Source organism: Camellia sinensis, chromosome 11 (assembly GCF_055761805.1).
Source record: "Camellia sinensis isolate YWXY chromosome 11, ASM5576180v1, whole genome shotgun sequence".
In the NCBI taxonomy this organism is placed as follows: domain Eukaryota; kingdom Viridiplantae; phylum Streptophyta; class Magnoliopsida; order Ericales; family Theaceae; genus Camellia; species Camellia sinensis.
This window is the reverse complement of record NC_138971.1, coordinates 116377939-116388605: the sequence shown is the minus strand read 5'-3', so window position 1 is coordinate 116388605 and position 10667 is coordinate 116377939. Positions and strand designations below refer to the sequence as shown.

The window sequence follows — 10667 nt, the reverse complement described above, 5'->3', positions numbered from 1 at the left end:
AACAATTGGAGATGCACTTCACAAATGTGTAGCTTGGCCTTCAGTTGATGTAATGCACATTCATTAATACTATATTTATTATATTTATAAATCTTAGTGGTAGTTAAATTTTTATACATCCACTTGCAGACTATAGATTGAGGGGAGTTAGATAGACCATGTAGATAATGCCCATGCTTTTTGGAACTCTTATTTTGGCACTTGTGTTTTTAGACAAATATTTTGGAACTAGTTGCTACATTTGCAGATACACATGCTTTTTGGGACTTTTTATTTTGGCACTTGTGTCTTGAGACAAACATTTTGGAACTAGTTGCTGTGTTTGCAGATTGAGGGAGCTAAATGGACCATGTAAATGATGCACATGCTTTTTGGGACTTTTATTTTGGCACTTGCGTTTTGAGACAAATATTTTGAAACTAATTGCTACAAGTGAAATGTATTTGGAACTAATTGCTATGTGTTTCATGTATTTTGGAACTTTGCTACATGTGACATGTGTTTTGCAATAGATTTTGAATACTGAATATGGTGTATGGGTTTCTATGGATATAATATTGAATGTATGGAAGCTTTAATCGGTTATACACTTCTATTGAATGACTTTCATTGAGTACATTAACAGGTATTGAATATAAATGTATAAACAAAATCAGTTTAGCAAATGGTTCACAATTACTGGCAGTTTAATTTCGTCACTAATAGAAAGTCACATTTAATTTTACAATATATTTAACGGCAGTTATTTACTGTCGTTAATTGTTGACATCTTTTGTGGCAGTATTATACAACCATCTTTCCCTTGAAAAAACCGTCGTTAAAAGAACTACATTTACGACGGTTCTACAAAAAATGCTGCTAATTTCTATAGACGTCGAATTCTTTATGTGGCTGTTAATAACCACCATAGATACCGCCATTATTATTAACGGCGGTAATAGTACTGCCTTTATATTATTCCCGACACTTATATAGATGACGGTTTCCATTTTTGTCATCGTACCACTGCTAAAAGTATTTGTGACGGTTATATACCTATTAATGACGGTTTGTTACCGCCGTTAAAGGCTAACTCTGGTGTAATGATTGTTTAAAACTGAAATATAATCACAAATTAATTTTTTAAATGGGTCTAAATTCAATAATAAGTTTAACGATTAAGCCCATCCTTGTTCTTTTTGTGAATCCAATACAAGGAGTTCTGCCATTGTGGATGTCCACCATTTGAATGATGTCAACAGTCGTTGTTTTTATGATTACATTGCTATGCAGTCTGACTCTAAGCTTGAAATTTTACTCTACCTCTTTTAGCATTGTTGTTAGCATTCATATTTCTTATTTCACAAGGACTGAAACTTCCATTATCTATGGTGAAATGTTTTTGGTGTTAAAGATGGAGTTTGACATAAAAAATTTATATTTATGCCATAAATTTTATTGATCTATATGTTATCATAAGTCTTTATATGGGTTGTATGTATCCAGTATGGGTACGGGTACAGCTACGTGTGTGTTGGGTACACAAAATACATATCCGAAACTTTACTTTTTAAAAAATTGAATGTTTGTACAACATGGGTACGTGTTGGGTACTTTTGTGGGTATGCTAGGGCGGAAATATATTTTTTTTGTTCAAATCTCAGGGTACTAAAATAAATATATTGTGTATTTTTTAGAACTCCAAAAATAAATAATATTTTTGTAAATATCACAAATTTGTTTAGAAATGTACTTAAATTAAATAGGCTATGACTGAGTAAGCTTGTGTGTGTGCGTGTGAGACACAGAGAGAGACTATATATGTATGCTTATCTCTATATTATATAGAAAAGTTTAGTTCAGAATATGGTAACAATGCTTATGTCTATATTATATAGAAAAGTTTACATATGTATGCTTATGTCTATATTATATAGAAATGTTTAGTTCAGAATATAGTAAGAAGATGAGGGTATTGAGGTCTATTTACAAGTGTCGTTAACAGATGTTAGGGTGTGTTTTAGTTTACAAATCACATGGGATTATGTGCTTATTTCTTAATGTCGGGATTATTTTGCAAATTTAGAAGTTGACTTTTGATGGGTTGGGTGGTTATATGCTGTTGGTCCTGGCAAAGAAGAGGAGGATGAGTTAAAAATGAGAGAGGTATACGTACATATAATATAGAGAGGTTTAATTTAGAAGAGAATAAGATTATGAGAGTATTTAGGTCCATTTACATATGTTGTTAATAGATTTTAGCAGTGTGTTTAGTCCACAAATCACTTGGTTTGTGCACATGGCCCAAACCATGGGGAGTAAAGTGAAATTTACTCTAATGAAATAAGGGAATTAGAATTGTTTGCTACTCTTTGCTCTGGTATGTCTTCTAGATTCACATCAATTAGTAATTAAATGCGAACACATTCCAACCAATTTTCAAAAAAATATAAATTTGTATCAAATTAGAACTAGTAACTAAACCCAATGTCTTCCATGTTTGCAGGAACGTATATTGACAAGAAATGTCCGTTCACGGGTGAAAAATCTAGAAATCCCCTAGATGTTGATTTGTGATTATGTATCAATTTTAAGCAGAATATAACAATCCCAATCAAACAATCAAACAATCAAGACAAAGAGACACAGCGATTTAACGTGGAAAAAAAACCACAATTGGACACCTCCAACTGTGATCAAAAAACCACGGGCAACAGCCACAAGAACAATCCACTAAGAAGAATTAAAGGAATTACACAGGTATACTCTCAATTACCTAGCGAATCCACAACGCCTAATTGAACCAACCTCTATGTGCCTCTTCCAACCCCATCTTCACCACGGAATTGTCTTTCTGATGAGCCACTCCGGATTCCACCAAAGCTTCAGGCTCGAATTCTTCAGAATCCACAACTGAAGAATAACTCTCTCTTTTGTGTATAACAAACAAACCTTTGATGTACTCTCTTTAGATCATGAGTTGAGTACTCAATAAAAACATCAAAGAAAACTCCCAAAGTATCCCCAGATATAAACCCTAGAAACCAAAAAGAAGATCTGGAGAAGTTCTCCTAAAATCTGACCCAACACGCGAATTTATAGAATCTGTCCCGCGATCTCCGCTCGAGCTCAACACAGCCCGCTCGAGCGGACTGACCAAAAACTGCGTGCGAACAAACTGAGATGCGCTCGAGCGTAGGAGCAACCGCTCGAGCGTAAAATCACACATTCCAGTATTTTTACAGGCGACTGCAGAGATGCTGAGAGCTTCCAATCCCCGCTCGAGCGCCCGATGTCCCGCTCGAGCGGACAGGCCAAAACTGGAAAATCTGGAAAAATAAAACATGATCGAATGGCAACTTTGAATGCATTTTTGCATTTTGCTTCGGGGGCGCTGCCCCTCGACCCCGCCGTGGCGCTGCCCCGGACCCGCCAAGGGGCGCTGCCCCCTGGACCCCCGCGAGCTGACCGGGCAGCTCGATCCCCGTCATAATCAGCGAAGTGGCAATCTTGAAAGCTTTATCATCACAAACTTCTCTGAAATGCTTGATTCGGGTTGGATTCGCATCTAACAACTCATAGCCTCACTGAAATAAAAATGCGAATAAAATTACAACTCAAAGGAGTTTTGTCAAACGGGATTGCCAAGAAATAAAACCTAACAACGGGCAATGTTTCTATTAGGGGCCACATACTTGCTGGAACCTACCACAGTGCCAAGATGATGAGAACGATCATTGTTTGACGGAACTACCTTCATTTTGTCAAGAAATACCAAAGGCAAGACCGATCACTTTCATTTTAATCAATACTATTTTTTCTACCATTTTTATGGAAATTTTGAAATGTGTGATCATATTTTTTTTTTTGATAAATAAAAGTCAATATTATTAACGAAAAAGCATCAGGGCAATATTAACAAATAAACCGACAAAGAATCAACCGAAAAACAAAAACTAAGCAAGAAAAGTATCTATAAAATCCACAAAACCAAACAAATCTAAGGACACTCTCCCCGACACCCAACTATACAGAAACACTAAAAATTGATCCTTCAAATGAGTCACTGATTCTTCTTCTCCCTGAACGAGAGTCACTGATTCTTCTTCTCCCTGAACGACTCTCCCGACTTCTGACTCATTTTTATTAAAGCATAGCGGTCTACAGTCAACTTGCCGATTACACTCTAATCAAATCATCCATATCAAACACAAAGGTGCCAAAGCGCACACCTTCCTATTCCTCTTTCCAACCCTACCCCCTCTACAACTATGAAGGACAGCCTCAACACTTTGTTGTTGTACCCAAATCACACCAAACAAAGAAAAATTCAACACCCAAATCAAACAATGAAGAAGAAGATGCGACACCGACTCCGCATCCCTACAGCACATACATTACCAATTGCCCATAATCTACCGACGCCGAATAAGAGTATCAATAGTGAGAATCCTATCCAACGCCGCCGTCCATGCAAAGAATGCTATCTTGTGTGATTATTGTTGTCAAATTGTGAATTGTAAATCGTGAATCATAATGGTAATGTTCACTTTATATAGCAAACCAAGTCTTAAGTCCCATTAAATGAGATTGGCTACATGAATTCTTCTTCTCCACTCGATTCTATCCAAGGCCAGTTCGTTAATCAAATTAAGGAGGTTTATATCTCTATTTACTATCCTAGTTCACGTCAATTTAGGTCTGCCCCTTCCCTTAACACTTCCATCTACCGTCACTGTATCGCATTTCTTTACTACTGTCTTTGTTAGTCTCTGTTGTATATGACCAAACCATCTTAATCTATTTTCTTTCAACTTATCTTCTATTGATACTTCTTCTACCCATTCTTGAATATACGTTTCTAACTCTATCTTTTCTAGTCATGCCACACATCCACCTTAACATCCTCATCTCAGTAACATTCATCTTACCTACATGTTATTTTTTAGTTGCCCAACTTTCTAACCCATATAACATCGCTGGTCTAATAGCCGTTCTATAGAACTTTTCTTTTAGTCTAGTAAGTACTCGTTTATTACACAGTACCTCAGACGCACTCCGCCACTTAAGCCACCCCGCCTTAATTCTATAGACCACATCCACTCTAATCTCCCCAGCTGTTGTGATAATCGATCATAAATAATGAAAACATTCACTTTTAGGTAGTTCGTGGTTCTCAATCTTTACTTCTCATCTGCTTCCGTTGTTACTGTTACTAAATTACACTCCATGTACTCTGTCTTAGTTCTACTTATCCTAAATCCTTTAGATTCAAGCGCTTCTCTCCAAATTTTCAACTTAGTATTAACTCCTTCTCTAGTTTCACCCACTAACACGATATTATTTGCAAAAAGCATATGCCATGACACATCATGCTGAATATTTCTTGTCAACTCATCTATAACAAAAGTAAAAAGATAAGGACTTAAGGTTGATCCTTAGTGTAACCCTACAGTAATTGAAAATTCACTTGTGTTTCTAGCAAGTGATCTAATAGTGGTCACCATACCTTTATATCCCTAATCACATAAATGTAACATTTTGTCACTATTTTCTTCTCTTACACCCATCAGATTATATCTCGAGATATTTTATCATATACTTTTTCAAAATCGATAAAAATCATATGAATGTCTCTTATTTACTTTATATAGCACAATATATAATTATATATATATATAGATATGTATATGCATATAAAAACACCCACATTATGTTAAAAATGAAATAAATATTAATATAATTAACTCATGTATATTTATATACTTAATTTGCATAAATCATTATATTAAATTGATCTCTCTGTTGCGGAAATGACATCATTTCATGCAGCATACACACAAATTGTACGATTCGCTCAATTTAAAAGTCAATGGCACGAATTAAATTATTTTGTTTGAAACTTATTGAATCATAAATCGTGAGGTTCTAACAACCATGTGATTATTCCAGCTCACACATCCCCTTGCTTCCTTGTGAAAGAGGAAGACCATATTATTGGTCAATGCAGGTTTGTCTTGAAGCTCTACTCTTTCATTGAATTTTTGGAGGATATACTTACTTCTTGGTAACCGTGTACGATTATGTCCCTCTTTGCAGGCCATTGTCAAAGACTGTGAGGTTTAATGTGTTGAGAGTGATTCCAGCTGGTTCTTCTGGTGGTGGGAAGAAGGCATTTACAATGTGAGTTTAGTGGATCAACTTCAGTTAGAGTGTTTCTTTTGATCTGTACTCTCTTAAGGTTTGAGTTTTTGTATGTGGCCAATTTACAATTTTTTTCAATTTCTGTCAGTCATATAACTCGAGTGTGCAATGTGGTGAAGTTGTCATTGTTTGCTAGCTAGTAGTTTGTCCCTTTGGAAACATTGCCTCACATAGTATACATTTCTGTCAGATTATTGACATTGCTTCTTGTATTATACATTTCTCTGGGATTATTGTTGTTATTAGTGAAGCATTTGGATTTTATGTGGAGCAGGTTATTTCTTGTTTGTGTTGTCTGTGATTAGATTTATTGGCTAGAATATATATGATTGGCCAACTAAACTGTAAAACTGTTGGTAGTCTAGTGGTAAATTGTAGCTCAACCTCACAAATGGGTTTTTTTTTTTTTTTTTTTTTTTTTTTCTTCCCCTTTTTCTGAGAACCAACCATATATGCTCTTCTTTTGGACCTTGAGCTGGCCTTGACCTATGTTACAAATAAAGTAGCACCCCGGTTGGCATTAAACCACCTGGACAAGTGTATGGCATCACCTGGATCATGGTATAGGATATATTGTACATTTTTTCATTAATTTTTCCATTTCAGATGAAGGGACATGATTTCAAGGTATTGGCATAAATACCAATAGATTTTACCAACAATTATGTTGTCTTGTTCTTTCTATCCATTGTCCTTCTCTTCCATGCTTGCTAATAAAATGATCTGAATTCATAATTGGTGTCTGCCACAAAGCCATAATTATCACCATCCATTGAGTAACTTTGTGGGTGTTTGGGAAGTGGCTATTTTAGAGATTTTTTTGGCTTTTTGGCTATTTTTGTAGGTTATTTTAGTTTTTGTATTTGGGAAGATAGGATGAATTTTTATTTTAGTTGGTGTATTGAAAAATGTGTTGAAATGATATTTGAAGTTAAAATGATAAATTCGTTTCTAATTTTACATTTTTCAAAATTAATTTGAAGGGGTAAAATTGTAATTTAGCTACCTGTCACTGTAACAGTGGTAGGACTGTTACAGTGACAGCCACTACTGGCCTATTTTTTTTTAAAAAAAAAGAACTTTTGGTTTAAGAGTTTTTAGGCTAAAATTGTTTAGGCTATTTTAGCCCCAAATCTAGGTTTCCAAACACTCCCTAATTTTGTGGTGGAGACCACAACTTGGTTGGGTTGGTGGGAGGTAAGCTTTGTGGATTTAATAGTTATTGTGATTTTTTATTGCTATGTTATACTAGATGAGATGATATTATTGCTACATTTTATTTTTTCTTGCAAGAGATGGAAAAGCAAAAATCTTGAGCTAATAATTTAAATTGCAAAATGTCGGGTAAATTAAAATATATTCTCAAAATTTGTTTAAAATATTAATTATTCTATGTAGTTTTGGAAATTACATCTTATCATTTTAAATTTATAATCACATAATAAATTAATCCTTTCATTAATTAGTTATTAAGTTAACTAATAGTTTTTAATGATGTGCTAAAAATATATTTTAATTAACAATTCTGATAATTTTATTATTGTATAGGAGTATAATTAAGATTTTTATTTTATTTTTATGAACTCTATTAAAAGATAAATTTTGGCAAAAAAGTATTTGTAATTTTCAAAATTACAGAGGATAAATTGTATTTTAAACAAATTTTAGAGGGTGTATTTATAATTTGTCCTTTGTGCTTTCTCCCAGGCACATAAATGACTTGGTATGAAATGAAATTTTTTTTTGCCTTCAAATTCAAGCAGGGGCAAATGTTTTCTAAAGTTACTCGTAAATAATTTAGAAAAATTGGTGAGAGTTTCTTAGAAAAACTGATGAAAATGAACCAACTTATTGAAATTGATTGAAATTTTAATTTTCGGTCATTTTTTTCATAATATACGGCTTGTTTTAGTTTTGAAGATTTGTATATTGATGCGAACTGAATTGATTGAAAATTATATTTAAATACTTTTATATTTTAGTGTTTTGAGCATTGTATGATAACTAGTGACTAATATAATATATGTTTGTGATGAAAACTAGTGAAACATTATAAAGAAACTTTCATACATTTTCTTCATATATTTTTAATGTAAAATTCTATGAACCTTTGTAAAATCCTTTAAAACATCAAGCAATCCCTCTTTTACATCAAACCCACAAAATCAATAAGATTGAACAATAGTATATGGTCTGCATCAGTTTTTCAATAATCAAAACCAAAAATATCCATTTGTTACTTATTCTCAACAATGACCGTATTGATCCAAACAGATTACATCCCTAACAATTTCTAAAGGAGTTTAAAGAAAGTTTCCAAGTACTTATAGCCCAAAGCGATTCTAAATTTTAAGCATTTTTCTTGTGATATTTATCATTTTGGGCTCTGTTTTGCAAGTATTTAAAATATTTAAAAAGTTGTTAAAAAATTGAAGAGTCATTTGAAAAAGTCAAAGATTTCTTCAATTTCTCTCTAAGTTTTGATTGTTTTCTATAAAATTAATGTCAAAAAATCATTTTTACACTTTAATTTGTTTTTATTAAGTTGTCGTAAGAGATAAGTTTTTTTTTTTTATTGCTTTTTGATGGGTTGTACAAAATAAGCTAGCTTATAAGATATAGGCTCCGTTTGGTGGAGTTTTTTTTTTAAGCTAAAAGTTGATTATCATAAAGTATAAACTAAAGCACCCATATCCCAGCTTTCAAATAATTAGCTTTTTTTTTCAGTTTACTTAAACTATTTCTACCTAATAAACTATAAGCAGAAGCTGTACTAAACAGTCCTACACAAACTCCCAAATCAAAATAAGTAATTATTACCTCCAAAAGCTTTAACAAATAGTCCCATAGTCAAATTAGACAAGTACAAGCAGCATCATTAAGTAAACAGGTCACTTTTTATACTTATGAGCCAAAACCATATTTGTTCATAATTGGAATCGAATTGATCATAACTTTAGTTATGAGCTACCATCTCATATTTTATAACCACATCTCATAACCAACACTTTTTGGCTCATAACCACACCACTTTGATCATAACCAATATGACATATCTCATAACCACTATCTACATAGCTCGTAATCACATCTCATAACCAACACTCATAGCCAACCTCACATATCTCATAACCAACACCCTTTTACTCATAACCACACAACTTTGATCATAATCAATATCACATATCTCATAACCAAGTACCTTTTGACTCAAAATCACACCACTTTGCTCATAAACAAAATCATATATCTTATAATCACTAATTATCATATATCTCATAACTCATAACTAACACCATTTGGCTCATAACAATATCACATATATCATATCCACTAATCACATATTTCATAACCAACACCTTTTGGCTTATAACTACACCACTTTGATTATAACCAATATCACATATCTTATAACTAAACATCCTTTAACTCATAACTACATTATTTTGCTCATCACCAAAATCACATGTCTCATGATCACTAATCATATATCTCATAACCATCACCTACATATCTCATAGCCAACACGCTTTGGCTCATAACCAATATCACATATATTATAATCATTAATCACATATTTCATAAACAACACATTTTGGCTCATAACCACACTACTTTAATCATAACTAACATCACATATCTCATAACCACTACTCATATATCTCATAATCACATCTTATAACTTACATTCTTTGACTCATAACCACATCCCTTTGCTCATAACCACTAATCACATATCTCGCAACCATATCTCATAACCAATACACTTTGACTCATAATCATACCACTTTGATCATAACCAACCTCACATATCTTATAACCACATCTCATAACAAATGTCATTCATAACCACTAACCATATATCTCATAACCAACCCTATTTTGGTTCATAACCACCTAACTTTGATCATAACCAACTTAGAACCACTAACCGCATATCTCATAACCAATTTTGATCACATATCTCTATTTTATATTTATTTTAGTCATAATATCTCTACTGAATATAATAGAAAGGGTAATATACAAACAATATACATTTTAAAACATCTATATACACACATAAACATATATATAAATAATTTGACTAAATTTTAATAAAAAAATACGTTGAAAGGCATGATTTTATTTTTTTCTAGTAAATCACTGCCCTCTTAAATTTTTTGCCCAACTTTTTCTCTTTTATTTTCCTGTTCTATTTTCTTTCCCTAAATATGTCCTACTTATGTCTCAAATCTCTTTATTTCTCACTCAGACTCCTCTATTTCGCTCAAATTATCAAACGGTCAACGTTGATAGTTCTTCCTTGCTGGATTTTTATTCTTTCAACCTCAATCGTCTCTCTACTCCTATATCTTTGTACCAGATCCTTGAGTTTGTCGCTACTCTCTCTGTCTACTTCAATCATATTGATGGTGATATTTCTCTATCGACCAAATACATATATCTCAAAACTCTAGTTTCTTCACATTAATATGTCATAC

At 33.0% G+C, this 10667-nt stretch overlaps 1 long non-coding RNA gene across 1 annotated transcript; it reads left to right on the top strand.

Moving 5' to 3' along the window:
- The first annotated feature begins 5778 nt into the window (after positions 1–5778).
- LOC145802090 (uncharacterized) lies at positions 5779–6456 on the top strand. The gene is made up of 2 exons (XR_014344369.1): positions 5779–5989; positions 6079–6456. It is a non-coding gene; the product is annotated as an uncharacterized LOC145802090 (long non-coding RNA).
- The last annotated feature ends 4211 nt before the right edge of the window (positions 6457–10667 follow it).